Source organism: Hemitrygon akajei, chromosome 6, assembly GCF_048418815.1.
Source record: "Hemitrygon akajei chromosome 6, sHemAka1.3, whole genome shotgun sequence".
NCBI lineage: Eukaryota > Metazoa > Chordata > Chondrichthyes > Myliobatiformes > Dasyatidae > Hemitrygon > Hemitrygon akajei.
The window spans coordinates 137,692,410-137,707,596 of record NC_133129.1 but is presented as its reverse complement, the minus strand read 5'-3'; the positions used below and the strand labels follow the sequence as shown (position 1 = coordinate 137,707,596).

Here is a 15,187-nt window from a genome sequence, read left to right as displayed (position 1 = left end):
GGTCGGTAAGAACACGAATCGAGCGATCGCTGAAAGAAGCTGAAATTCGTAGAAGTGTTAGTGCTACCCCTACAATGGCAAAAATGGTCTCTGGTTCATGATAAAGTGCTTGCAAAGACTGAGAAAGCATTAAGTGTGTGGCTAGAGGACATGTCACAGAGGCGTATCCCAGTTGATGACAAAATTATACGTGAAAAAGCTCTTAGTTTCTATGAGCACTACTGTGACGGGGTTGTGGAGAGCGAGGGGAAGGAGTTTAAGGCTAGTAAGGGATAGTTGGCTGGCTATGTAAAGTGCTACAGCCTCAAGAGCTTAAAGACCACGGGAGAATCGCGATCGACTGATGCCGTCGCATCATTAGCGTTCCCAGAAGAGCTACGATGGTTGCGTCTGTACTGAACATGTACAGACGTTTTTTCTTGTCATTCTTCCCTGAACATTACAGTATATCAACTATTTACAAAGCATTTACATTGTATTAGGTATTATAAGTAATCTAGAGATGATTTAAAGTATACAGGAGGATGTGCATAGGTTATATGCAAATATTACGCCATTTTATATAAGGGACTTGAGCATCTGTGTTTTTTGGTGTCCACGGGGGGTCCTGGAACCAATTCCCCACAGATAAGGAGGGCCAACTGTACTCTTCAGAGATTGTCTGCCTGGTGTCAATGGTCGCATAACCAGGACCTGTGATATGCACCAGCTGCTCATACGACCATCCACCACCTGCTCCCATGGCTTTATTTGACCTTTTCAGAGGGCTAAGCAGGTACTACACCTTGCCCAAGGGTGACCTGTAGGCTAGTGGAGGGAAGGATTGTCTTAAACCTCCTTTGGTATTGCAATACATTATTAGCCAGGAATATTTGCTTCAGGCCTGAAATGCGTCCTGAAGTCATGATTTCAGTCTAAAGCAAAAGTGCTCTTCCTGTCACTTGACTTCAGCAAATTAGGACAATTTTGTAAGTGCAATGTTTAATTTAGAGATGGTGCATGTAACTAGTTCTCTGGAAGCTTGTGACATGTTGCATAGGCTGTCAGACTGTTAACTACTTCTGCACCATATCTGCTGTTAATGTGATCTGTGTTTATTTGAAATAGCATACTGGCATAAATAAATTATTTTATAAGTATCTGTGGTGCTCCAGGAACTATGTATTCAAATCTTTACTGCCGTTATTCTACAAGTAAATGAAATAAAGAAATAGTCGCTCAGCTTCCTCTATGGAAATTACCACTATTTCAAATGAAAACTTTGGAAATGCTAGGATGGGTGTATGTTGATAAGTGATGCATGCAGACGCAGACAAGACATATGGCAGTTCTAACGAAGGCAAGATGAACTGATTACTCAAGGTACAGGGAGCTAATCTTTGTTAAAAAGTAAAATAGTACATTTCAAAGTAAAACTATACCCATTCCATGTTTTATTTTTATTTACTAATTTCTATGAGTTATTTGTGATTTTGCTATGAAGTTAAGTTATACTGTGCCTTGCCTTTCAATGATACGTCATCAGTGATTTTGTTGAAGAGCCTAATTACTTGCCCAATGATGAGAAAATCTGGGTAAACCTAAACTGGTTAGCACCGAACTTATTATCACAAAAATGGACAACAGTGTAACCAAAATATGAAAAGCAGTTGGAAAGTTAGCCATACAGACAACATATTCAGGAAAACAGTGTTGTGACAGTAAGTGCTTTGTTCTGTTCTCTTTAAAGGGCAAGTGCCGTATACCTGAGTCTACCAGGAACATATTCACTGAAGTAAAAGGCTTCAAAACAAAATGGTCAGCATGCAGTAAATATTGTATTGAGGAAAACAAAGCAGAATGATAGGGAAAAATGTTAAGAAACAACATTAGTAATGTGTGCATATTGTCCCTATTCATGCATTGATTAGGGTAAAAGGAAATAATAATTCTTCTTCTGAAACCCTTCACCCCTACTGGGGCATAGGCTGCTGAAAGTAGTTTGCCACAGTCCCCAATCCTGAGCCAAAGGTTGATCAGCCCTATGACTTCAGCTTTCACCACACAACTTCATACATGTTCTGGACGAAAATCTGTCCTCTCCCAGGAGTGAGCTCTTTGGAACTTCTATTGATGTTTCTGTAGCGCTGTGTACTTACAGGATGGGGTTCCTAGCCCCATGCACAACCCTTCTCCTTTCGGAGCTGGCCTTGGGACCATCCATGATGGGGCTGGATAATAATTATCATTTGTTTTTTTCAGAGAGGTATATTTTCAAAATATAACCAAAACAAGTAGCTTTTATTCATTTAACTATTTATTATATTTGTTTAATTAAACATATTGAACTCAAACGATTTTGGTTTTGAGTTTATTGCTTGAATTTGTAGCGGTGTATGTTAATTTTTAGTCCCAATCTCTAACTATTTGCTATTATCAGTCCTGTTGCCTAGTTCTTCAACAGAATGCCAGACTCCATAGTCCATGCCCTGTAATCATGACAGCCGGGATAGAATGAGGTTTAGATTCAAGTATTTTCTAAATTTTCTGCTGTACATCCTGCCAAAATTTTAAAAAACTAAATTATCTATAATCTGGTGGATTGGTTTCTGGGATGTTCACAATGGGATTTAGATTTCAACATATGGAATAAACGTTTGCATGTTAATTTCTATGTTATACAAGTGCCTATATTTCAATACTTGATTACTGCGGTAACCACTGCCACACAGTACTGAATTAAACTAATCAAATAAAGCTTCCCTTCAATTTGCATTTCTTACTGGTAGGTAGCTTTCCTTGATGGCAGTCACATGAAGGGTATGTTTGTTCTGTGTTGCTACATACCACACAACTGTATAAAATGCACCTTCTCCACCATAGGCAACTCGCTCATCTCCCTATGCCTTTTGTCACTTCAATAAGCATTTTAAACAGGAGCACGCATAGCCTTTGTTTTACCTGGACATTTTCCAATGCTATTTCCCTGCTTAGGGCTGTTTATACCAATACTAGGAAAAGAATGTGCAGTGCAGTTTTCATCAAACAATGTTTTGTAGTATGTCATCTATGAGTAATTAGTGAAACTGCTTAATCTTTTTCATTACATGGAATGTAACTCCTCACTTCCCACCTTTTGGGTGTCAGCTTGAACATGTCACTGTAAATTGGAAGTAAACATCTGGTCAGAAGTTTGCTTCTAGGTGGCACCATAAATTGGTGGACTTGATCATCAACATACAACTTTGAAGAGCAGGTGTTAAGAATGCATATAACTTAGCTTAAATATCGACGATAAATAAAAGGATTGAACATCCCAAGGACAATATTAATGCAAGCAAATTGTGCAGATGGGCTCATTTTGCTTTATTCTCATAAGACTGGGGGGGGGGGAATAATTATGATTGTTATATACCAAACCTTTTAAGTGTTTATTTTTTAATTTTTGGAAAATATATATACAAAAATATATGCAACACTTGTATTGTTAGCTATAAAATATCAAGAGTGATTTTCCACACCAGAGCAAGTTATTGTCTACATTCTAAATGATTAATTTAAAAAAACATAATTGTCTTTTCTATAAATTACATATTGACTGAAGTTGTAAATTTGTGATTTTTTAAAATCATATTTACCCAATATCTTTGTATTTCTAAGTAATCTTTTGTGAGGAGAAATCAGAGAAGAACTTAATTGCAGTGTTTCTATTGTTAGATGATACATTAAGGTGATGCATTAAGCTGTGGCTCTGGTAAATATAAAAATGCTAAAGCATTATTTTGAAATAGACCAGGCAAGTTTTATCTGGTGATTTGTCTCAATAAGCATTAAGTAAAGCAAACTACTTGATCATCACTTGCTGTTTCTGCAAGTCTGCTCTGCAAAAATTGGCTGAAATAATGTCTAGATAACAACAATGACTCCACCTCCAAAGGGATTTATTTCAAAGTTATGCACTTGGTACTGAATTGACTTTATTTCTTACATCCTTCACATACATGAGGAGTAAAAATCTTTACGTTATGTCTCTGTCTAAATGTGCAATAATAGTAATTTATAATAAATAGAACTGTCAATGTAACATAGAAATACACTCAAATCAGTGTCAGTTAATCAGTCTGATGGTCTGGTGGAAGAAGCTGTCCTGTTGGTCCTGGCTGCAGTACCATTTCCTGGATGGTAGCACCTGGAATAGATTGTGGTTGGGATGACTCGGGTCCCCAATAATCCTTTGGGCCCTTTATACACACCTGTCTTTGTAAATGTCCTAAATCATGAAGTTCACATCTACAGATGCACTGGGCTGTCTACACCACTCTCTGCAGAGTCCTGCGATTGAGGGAAGTACAGTTTCCATACCAGGCAGTGATGCAGCCAGTCAGGATGCTCTCAATTGTGCCCCTGTTGAAAGTTCTTGGGATTTGGGGCCCATACCAAACTTACTCAACCATCTGAGGTGAAAGAGGCGCTGTTGTGCCTTTCTCATCACACAGCTGGTGTGTACAGACCACGTGAGGTCATCGGTGATGTGGATGCAAAGGAACTTAAAGCTGTTTACCCTCTCAACCCCAGATCCATTGATGTCAATAGGGGTTAGCCCGTCTCCATTCCTCCTGTAATCCACAACCAGCTCCTTTGTTTTTGCAACATTGAGGGAGCGGTTGTTTCCTTGACAGCACTGTGTCAGAGAGATGACTTCTTCCCTGTAGGCCACATTATTATTGTTTGAGATTAGGCCAATCAATGTAGTGTCGTCAGCAAATTTAATTAGCAGATGGAGCTGTGGGTGGCAACACTGTCATGGGTATACAGGGAGTAAAGAAGGGGACATAGTACACAGCCTTGAGGGGCCTCTGTGCTGAGCGTCAAAGTGGTGGAGGTGAGGGAGCCCACTCTTACCACCTGCCGGCGATCTGACAGGAAGTCCAGGATCCAGCTGCACAAGTCAGGATCAAGGCCAAGGTCTCTGAGCTTCTTGTCGAGCCTGGATGGAATTTTGTTGTTGAATGCTGAACTGTAGTCCAAGAACAGCATTTTCACATAAGCATCCTTCTTCTCCAAATGTGTAAGGATGGTATGTAGATCAGAGGTGTCGGTAGGCGAATTGTAGGGCATCCATTTTGGGTGGTAGCATGTTGCAGTTGTAATCCTTGACCAGTCTCTCAACACATTTGCTTATTACTGAGGTGGTTACAACAGGATGGCAGTCGTTCAGGCATGTTACTTTAGTCTTTTTTGGTACAGGGACAATGGTGGATAATTTGAAGCTGGAGGGCACTCTACACTGGGAAAGGGAGAGATTAAAAATGTCAGTAAACACACCTGCCAGTTGTGCTGTGCACACCCTGAGTACTCACCCTGGGATGTCATCCAGTCGCGCAGCATTGCGACTGTCCACTCATTGGAAACTCCTGTGTACTTCAGCCTCAGAGCTGACCAGGTTGTAGGTTGTAGCGGTGGCTTTCCTCGGAGGCTCAGAGTTAACGACATCGAACCGAGCGTAAAAGTGATTGAGCTCATCTGGGAGAGAGACTGCGATGTTGGCGGCACCACAACGTTTGGCTTTGAAGTCTGTGATGGTATGTAACCCCTGCCACAAGTCATGTGTGCTATTCATTGTGAATCTTGACACAATCTTGTCCCTGTATTGTTGTTTCACAGCTTTGATAGCTTTGTGCAGATCATAGCTGGTTTTCTTGAGCTCTAGCTGATTGCCGGCAATGTAAGCTTTATGTCACATGGTAAGTGCTGCTCGCATGGAACTATTGATCCAGGGTTTCTGGTTCGGGAAGACCCTGACCGACTTCTGGGGGACAACATTGTCGATGTATTTCCGCATGAAGCACATGACTCCATCAGTGAACTCGGAGACATCCTCATCATGGAAGACATTGCAGTTGATGTCATCGAAGTAGTCCTGCAGCACGGAGGCTGACTGGTCAGACCAACAGTGGACGGTTTTAACTATGGCTGCCTCAGAAACAAAAGAGATGGTTGTTGACTTCAGGAGGGCACAGAGCGACCACTCCCCACTGAACATCGACGGCTCCTCAGTAGAGATCGTAAAGAGCACCAAATTTCTTGGTCTTCACCTGACGGAGAATCTCACCTGGTCCCTCAACACCAGCTCCATAGCAAAGTAAGCCCAGCAGCGTCTCTACTTTCTGCGAAGGCTGAGGGAAGTCCATCTCCCACCCCCCATCCTCATCACATTCTACAGGGGTTGTATTGAGAGCATCCTGAGCAGCTGCATCACTGCCTGGTTCGGAAATTGCACCATCTCAGATCACAAAACCCTGCAGCGGATAGTGAGGTCAGCTGAGAAGATCATCAGGGTCTCTCTTCCCACCATCACGGACATTTACACTACACGCTGCATCCACAAAGGAAACAGCATTATGAAGGACCCCATGCACCCCTCATACAATCTCTTCTTCCTCTTGCCGTCTGGGAAAAGGCTTCGAAGCATTTGGGCTCTCACGGCCAGACTATGTAACAGTTTCTTCCCCCAAGCTATCAGACTCCTCAGTACCCGAAGCATGGACTGACACCTTGCCCTACTGTCCTGTTTATTATTTATTGTAATGCCTGCACTGTTTTTGTGCACTTTATGCAGTCCTGTGTAGGTCTGTAGTCTAGTGTAGCTTTCTGTGTTGTTTTTTTTACGTAGTTCAGTCTAGTTTTTGTACTGTGTCATGTAACACCATGGTCCTGAAAAACGTTGTCTCATTTTTACTATGTACTGTACCAGCAGTTATGGTCAAAATGACAATAAAAGTGACTTGTCTTGACTTGACTCTTCGTGACATCCTGAGGTTGTGAAAGGTATACCTTTCTTTGGTGAGGTATGTTTCCATATGTTTATGACACATTTTTTTAGAAGAATGAAAATATTTCTCTCCATAAAACATGTTTATACAGTATTTGTTTTTCTTTTGCAATGATTTCCCACCTTTTCTCTTTACTGTTGCTGAAAAATGCTACAGTGTTTAAAGAAGCTACTTTGGATTCTGGGGCTATTCTTTACTATTGGCAAAGTTTAACTAAATTTGCTTTGCTTGATTTGTGTTCAGAAAAAAAGTCTTTGAAATATCATCAGTTTTGATGGGCTTTGTACAGGAAATATCAGACCTTATTAGTGTTATTTTGCCCTGCTGTGGGACATATGTTGACAGCTCAAATAGTGAGTCAGAGAATAGTCTAGTTTAGAAATGTATTTTTGAAACTTTCTGTGTTGTAGTGGCAGTTAGGTACGTCATGTGAAAATTTTTTAATGGATATTGTTAGCAAAATCACAAAATGCCTTGTTATGATATTTTTACTGTTTAGCTCTTAGTATCAAAAAGCCAAAGATTGTCTTCAGCAATTTTTCACTTTAATGCTGAATGACTATCTTTTGAGCTTTCTAAATTGCAGGCACTGTTACTAGTTCTACAGTGTTAATGCTCTTAGTGTGATGACCAGCGTAGAACGGGTAAGTCAAAGGAATAAGAAATGTCAAATAAAACACAGAAATATCGGACAAAATTAAATGAAATCAAGATGATAAAGGGTGAAGTCACTCTGCTTTTAGACAATCTTTTGCAGTAGTTTCACTCAGTCTTAATCTTAGTACAATGTGATGGAACTCAAGTGAACAGCGAATGAATATAATATTGGAAGAATTGGAAAGATGTGTACTAAACAGAAACCTGTCAGTGAAATCAATACTGTCGATGCATATGCCAACATTGATGTTACTTAGCTGCAACAAGAGCCTGCAGCCAAGCTCTGGGAATGTTTACTGTCCGAAGATTTAATGCAATCTAAAGAAATGAAGAAGCCTCTGGAATTTCACACAGGACATTTTGGACTTCATAGAAAAGCACTGCAGGCTGCAAGAATAAGATGAGTTTTGTTTGACTGCACATTTCTAAATCCATGAGTATCCAACCTTCTATGTATCTTCTAGCTGAAACTGGGAAATGTCCAACTCCAACTACTCATTCCTTTAAAAGTGTGAAACTCCTGTCTGGGTTATTTATAGAAAATAATTTGTTTGATTATTGTTTTCTTTTCCAGCTTGAAGGCATTTATCCAATCCTTTAAGCCTAACACTCCATATTGTAAGCCTAAACTGGCATTGTTCGTGCTTAAGACATAGGAGAAAAGTAAGGCCACTTGGCCCATCGAGTCTACTCCGCCATTCAATCATGGCTGATCCTTTCTTCCTCTCCTCAACCCCATTCCCCAGCCTTCTCCCCATAAATACAAGCTCTGCCTTAAATACACCCAATGACCTGGCCTCCACAGCTGCCTATGGTAATAAATTCCACACGTTCACCACTCTTTAGCTAAAGAAATTTCTCCTCATCTCTGTGTTAAATGGATGCCCCTCTATCCTTAAGCTGTGCCCTCTTGTCCTAGACTCCCCGACCAACAGAAACATCCTTTCTAGGCCTTTCAACATTCAAAAGGTTTCAATGAGATCCCCTCCCATCCTAAATTCTAGTGAGTACAGACCCAGAGCTATCAAATGCCCCTTGCATGATAACCCTTTCATTCCAGGAATCATCCTTGTGAACCTCCTTTGAATCCTCTCCAATGCCAGCACATCTTTTCTTAGATGAGGAGCCTAAAACTGTTTCTGATACTTCGGTGAGGCCTCACCACTGCCATAAAGCCTCAGCATCACATCCCTGCTCTTGTATTCTAGACCTCTTGAAATGAATGCTAACACTGCATTTGCCTTCCTCACCACCAACTCTACCTGCAAGTTAACCCTTAGAGTGTTCTGCACAAGGACTCCCAAGTCCCTTTGCATCCCAGATTTTTGGATTTTCTCCCTGTCATACATTTTTCAACATTGTATTTCATTTGCCACTCTCCTGCCCATTCTCCTAATCTGTCTAAGTCCCTCTGCAGTCTACCTGTTTCCTCAGCACTACCTGCCCCTCCACCAATCTTTATATCATCTGCAGCCATGGCAACAAAGCCATCTGTTTTATCATCTAAATCATTGATATACAGCATAGAAATAAGCAGTCCCAACACCAACCCCCATAGAACACCACTAGTCACTGGCAGCCAACCAGAAAAGGATCCTTTTATTTCCATTCACTGCTTCCTACCACTATCTCTTTCAGAACCCTAGGGTGCAGTTCATCTGGTCCGGGTGACTTTTGTATCCTTAGGTCTTTTAGCTTTTTGAACACCTTCTCGCTTGTAATAGTAATTGTACTCACTTCTCTTCCCTCACACCCTTCAACACCTGGCACACTGCTAGTGAGTTCATCTGCCAAAGACTCTGTTCCTGATGTTATACTGATGCCAAGAAAGGGCCATGTAAATTGTTACATATCAACTTGGGAGCTGAACCTATTGGGAAACGTGCTGTTTTTTTATCATTATCTCATCATGAGTATTCTTGTTTTTACCTGTTACTTATCTTTAGAAAGGGGTCTTGCATTAATTCACACCAGAACATGCCCCTAGAGGCACTGCATCATTAGGCAATGCGAAACATAGATGAATTTACATTTCTGAAAGAAGAATCAGGGACAATTGATGTACACATTGAAGAGAATAAGTCACAGGGAATAAAGTGGAGGGGAGAGAGAGTGGGACACATGGTTAAACTCTGAGAGCTGACGTAGATGATGTAAGAAAACACAAGAATTTCAGTGAAAAGGAGCGTAGAAATCTGCAATATTCATTACTATTTGAATATCACAATGATAACAGATTCAGCCTTTAAGGAAGAATGGAGCTGAAAACTGCAACGTACAATGTATTGCCATCTCATGATAAATTTACTTTGAATTTTGATTCCTAATTGTATATGAAGCATTTATAGGTAGAGTGGAGAAGAGGTATAATTATTTGTTTTGACAGTGGAAACTTTATAGATATTATTGGATATTGCTGGCTCATTGACTTGTTCTGTCATTTATTTCTGCCTCTATTTGCTGAAACGTTGTAATCAAAATGAATGATTAGTAGCCCAATGAAGAAAAACTTTTTGTACGTTGAATAGTTTCAAACACTCGAAAGTAACATTGATCTAAAGCAACAAAGCTCCTTATATGTATATTTCTGCAATAAAAAATAGACAACTCTGTTGCTCTGAATTAAAATTTTCCACTCGCTAAGACCATGCATTGTATGATTTTTCATAAATTAGTAAGTTGATTTCATTCAGGAGTTTTATGAGCCAAGGAGAAAGCCAGCCATTCCTTAAGAGCTGTCTTCAAATCAAACACCTTAAAGTGAAAATTCAAAATCTACAGTCTACTGCAGACCTCCTGTAGTGCTCTATTTATTATGTATCTTATGCACCTTTCTAAAGTGCACTGTTTTAGAGCAGAATACCAGAAGTAGTAGTAGGATATTTTCTGCCACTCTTGTTATTATAATGCTTTATATATAAGAAAGTTGAAGGATGTCAGTCTCTGATAAATTTCACAGAAAACAGAATTAAATCTGTTGCCTAATAAGGATGATGAGGTTGATGGATGGTAATTTGTTTGATAGAGTGTTTTAGATCAAGATAGTCTTATTTTTGGAATTGGAAATCTCAGCGGATGACCACATACCAAACATGCTGTAGAAGTTTAGTTTAGCGTTAAGACAAATGAAAGTACAGTATATTCAGATTGCTTTGACCCAAATTCCTCGCAACAGCATCAAATGTCTCTGTGTACTGATCTAAAGATAAATCATTTTAAAGCCCTGAAGACCAAATGAATATGAATGAATCTTGGTTTGCCTTGTTTTAAAATGTTGATTTTTTGAATCTTCCTCATATAGTTTAGGATATTCCAGATCATGTTATAGCCAGTGAGGCAATTTTCTACCACATTGTTGTTATGTGGTAAATTTAACAACCAGTGGCCATGTTGGAATGGTTATATAATCTGTTTTATAAATGCTGGAGGTGTGATTTATTCCAGGTGAATCCACAATTCACTTTATCTTCATCCATGCTGCATTTGATGTTCAAACTGTGGTCGCCTAAACATTAAAGAAACCAAATGCAGGTTATATGATCATTTGTGGAGCACCTGTGCTCAGTATGCCAGGTGCTTCTTCTTTCGTGCCACTTTAATTCTCAATTGCTCTCCTATTCTGATCTGTCTGCCGGCAGCCTCCTCTATTTGGGGCTCAATGAAACCTAGAAGAACAGCATCTTATCTTCCATCTCAGTACAGTACTTTGAAATCTACAATAAACGCTGATTTTGGGTACACTGATTTCAGAGGAGAAATGGTGACGGAGGCTGGAAGGTGATCAGTGATAGATGGTGGCAACAGAGAGCAGCAGGTGATGCAATCTGATAGGCAATAATGATGAAGTGTAGGACCAGATCAGGAATGTGGAATGTGCAGGGGGGGGGGGAATCAGTGGAGGGGGGCAGTATGGAGTGGTGACACTCAGCAGAAAGTGTGTATGGGTGATGGAGGAGGAGAAATAAATAGGGTGATTGGGTGCTGGGGGTGGTTCAATATCTGTAGAATTGAGTGGATCAGGAGGAGGAGGAGAGAAAGGAACCAGAAAGAGAGCAGACTTCCTGAATTCGGAGCATGTCATGTTCATGCCATTGAGTTGTAGACCACCCGGGCGAATGCAGGGTGCTGTTACCCCTGGCACTGGGGAGGCTGAACACAAACAAATCCTTGTGGAAATTAGGAAGGGAATTAAAATGGCTTGTGAGTGAAAGCTCCAAATGGCCATGGCAGATGGACACAGGTGCTCAGAAAAACATGGAGTTTAATCTCACCAAAGCTGAAGAGGCCATACTGAGAACACCATATACAATAAATAAGCTTAGAGGTGGTGATGCAAATCCCTGCCTCACCGGACGGCTATTTAAATCGTTGTATGGCAGTCAGGCAGGAGGTGTAGGAACAGGTGTTACACTCTCTAAGGTTGCAGGGGGAACTGCCTGAGAGGAGGTTAATGATGGATAAACAAGGGAGTCATTGAGAGTGGTACCTGCAGAAAGCATAAAGTGATAAGGAGGGAAAGATATGGCTGGTGGGTTGTTTTCAAGTGATTTAGGTACATTTTATCTTATGAAGATTAAATGCATGAGTCAGTCAACAATTGTGTTTCAACTTGTTTTCTGTCCTCATAGCACAAGCAAGTTTTTTAAATGTATATTTACAGAATTTTCATCAGGATTCTATGTTTGCACTGTGTGAATGAGTTCACTTGTCTTTGTTGTGGAACCATTTTTCTTTTTATCTAGGTGGTTATGGAACAAGAGTTGGTATTACTGTTGTTGCACTTCTCATGATATCAAATGGTCCAAAGTACTTCATTTGCAACTGACTGTGTGTGTGCTTTTGAACTGTAGTCAGTGAAATGACAGCCAATTTACTCACAGACTGATTTCGTGTAGAGCAATTTAATAACAGGAAGGCCATATACATGTTATTGGTTGAGGAATAAATGTTGGTCAGCATATCAGCAGAATATTTTACAGCAATTGTTGATCTCAAATGTTACCTGAAAAGGCAACAAGGAGATCAGTTTACAATTCAACTGAGGGATGGAATCTGCAATACTATATAATTCCCTTATTGCTTCATAGAGTGTCAGCTGAGATGTAGTTCACAGACATTTGGTGTCAGTGGTAAAGCCATGACTATTTGAATTGGAGTACAATTCTGCTGTAAATATTTTGGTCCAAGGAAGGCCTCTTTTCCTGTAGACAAAACAGATATCAATTAGGGTTTTTTAATAAATGGATAAAGAGTTTGATACAGACTGGAGAAACATCATTTCACCTTGACCAATACATGAGAGATAAGAATATTATTGCTCTTTTGTAGAATGTTTCTAATCATGAATTTTTCCTCTAGTTCTGCTGAGCTGCAATCTCTAACTACCTCTTTGTTAACTTCAAAAGATGGTGACAATTTAACTCTGACCTGAACTACATAGCAAATTTTGGGATATTGTTATAACTGAGAAACCTTAAAAAGGGAACACTAATTTGATTTCTTATACAAATGTTGTTCCCTCAAGGTGAATATTCTTTGTCAAATTTTAGTACGAATTATTTTAGTTTTAAGAAATGGTGTGAAAAAACACTCAGCATTCTCTACTCAAGAGGAGATGAATGCATCTGAACGCAAAATAGATTTTTCAATTAGAAGCTGGGCAGACAAATAAAGAAAGCAATTTTTAACTGAGTGGTAAGAGCTCATTTATTATTTGATTTGCTTGCTCAGCATCATTAAACAATGGCTTTGCGTAGGACATACAGTAGATACTGTGACTTCCATTAAAAACTTAAGAAATATCTGTAGATAATTATTTCGTAACACATTCCAATTAATGGCACTGGTCTGCTATGAAAACTAATAACATACTTCTTTATTACTGAGAAAGCATTGTAATATCATTAGCAACTGACTGCAATAACTCACCTCATTAATAAACTAGGACACCAGACAATTTGCAGTAATAACAAATATAAAAGAATTAGCTCAACAGTTCAACTTCTAGGTGAACAAAAGTTGGGGTTTTGTGACATTATCAAAGAAATGGGAAAATACGCATGCTTCAAAATATTCGATCACCATAAAAGATACATTGTATTCTGTTAATGAAAGTAGACCAAAGTAGAGTCTAAAACACGGCAGCAGTATAGGTTGCAGTATAACCATATAACCATATAACAATTACAGCACGGAAACAGGCGATCTCGGCCCTTCTAGTCCGTGCCGAATGCTTACTCTCACCTAATCTCACTGACCCGCACTCAGCCCATAACCCTCCATTCCTTTCCTGTCCATATACCTATCCAATTTTGCTTTAAATGACAATACCGAACCTGCCTCTACCACTTCTACTGGAAGCTCATTCCACACAGCTACCACTCTCTGAGTAAAGAAATTCCCCCTCATGTTACCCTTAAACTTTTGCCCCCTAACTCTCAACTCATGTCCTCCTGTTTGAATCTCCCCTGCTCTCAATGGAAAAAGCCTATCCACGTCAACTCTATCTATCCCCCTCATAATTTTAAATACCTCCATCAAGTCCCCCTCAACCTTCTACATGCCACAGAATAAAGATCTAACGTGTTCAATCTTTCCCTGTAACTTAGATGCTGAAACCCAAGTAACATTCTAGTAAATCTTCTCTGTACTCTCTCTATTTTGTTGACATCTTTCCTATAATTCGGTGACCAGAACTGTACACAATACTCCAAATTCGGCCTTACCAATGCCATGTACAATTTTAACATTACATTCCAACTCCTATACTCAATGCTCTGATTTATAAAGGCCAACATACCAAAAGCTTTCTTCACCACCCTATCCACATGAGATTCCACCTTCAGGGAACTATGCACCATTATTCCTAGATCACTCTGTTCTACTGCATTCTTCAATGCCCTACCATTTACCATGTATGTCCTATTTGGATTATTCCTACCAGAATGTAGCACCTCACACTTATCAGCATTAAACTCCATCTGCCATCGCTCAGCCCACTCTTCTAACTGGCCTAAATCTCTCTGCAAACTTTGAAAACCTACTTCATTATCCACAACGCCACCTACCTTAGTATCATCTGCATACTTACTAATTCAATTTACCACCCCATCATCCAGATCATTAATGTATATGACAAACAACATTGGACCCAGTACAGAACCCTGAGACACACCACTAGTCACCAGCCTCCAACCTGACAAATAGTTATCCACCACTACTCTCTGGCATCTCCCATCCAGTCACTGTTGAATCCATTTTACTACTTCAATATTAATTTAATAATACGATTGAACCATCCTAACTAACCTTCCATGCAGAACCTTGTCAAAGGCCTTACTGAAGTCCATATAGACAACATCCACTGCTTTACCCTCATCAACTTTCCTCGTAACCTCTTCAAAAAATTCAATATGATTTGTCAAACATGACCTTCCACACACAAATCCATGTTGACTGTTCCTAATCAGACCCTGTCTATCCAGATAATTATATGTACCATCTCTAAGAATACTTTCCATTAATTTACCCACCACTGACGTCAAACTGACAGGCCTATAATTGCTAGGTTTACTCTTAGAACTGTTTTTAAACAATGGAACCACATGAGCAGTACGCCAATCCTCCGGCACCATCCCCATTTCTAATGATATTTGAAATACTTCTGTCAGAGCCCCTGCTATTTCTACACTAACCTCCCTCAAGGTTCTAGGGAATAT

The 15,187-nt window shown here is 39.8% G+C and overlaps 1 protein-coding gene and 1 long non-coding RNA gene across 2 annotated transcripts in view; one reads left to right on the top strand and one right to left on the bottom strand.

Annotated features, from left to right (window-relative positions):
* The window catches only part of LOC140729530 (synaptotagmin-7-like), a 530,282-nt gene that overhangs the window by 154,930 nt on the left and 360,165 nt on the right, over positions 1 to 15,187 (top strand).
* The window catches only part of LOC140729531 (uncharacterized), a 126,352-nt gene continuing 123,588 nt past the window's right edge, over positions 12,424 to 15,187 (bottom strand). The window contains exon 3 of the long non-coding RNA XR_012099345.1: positions 12,424 to 12,670. This is a non-coding gene — a long non-coding RNA (uncharacterized lncRNA). The remainder of the gene's footprint in view (positions 12,671 to 15,187) is intronic.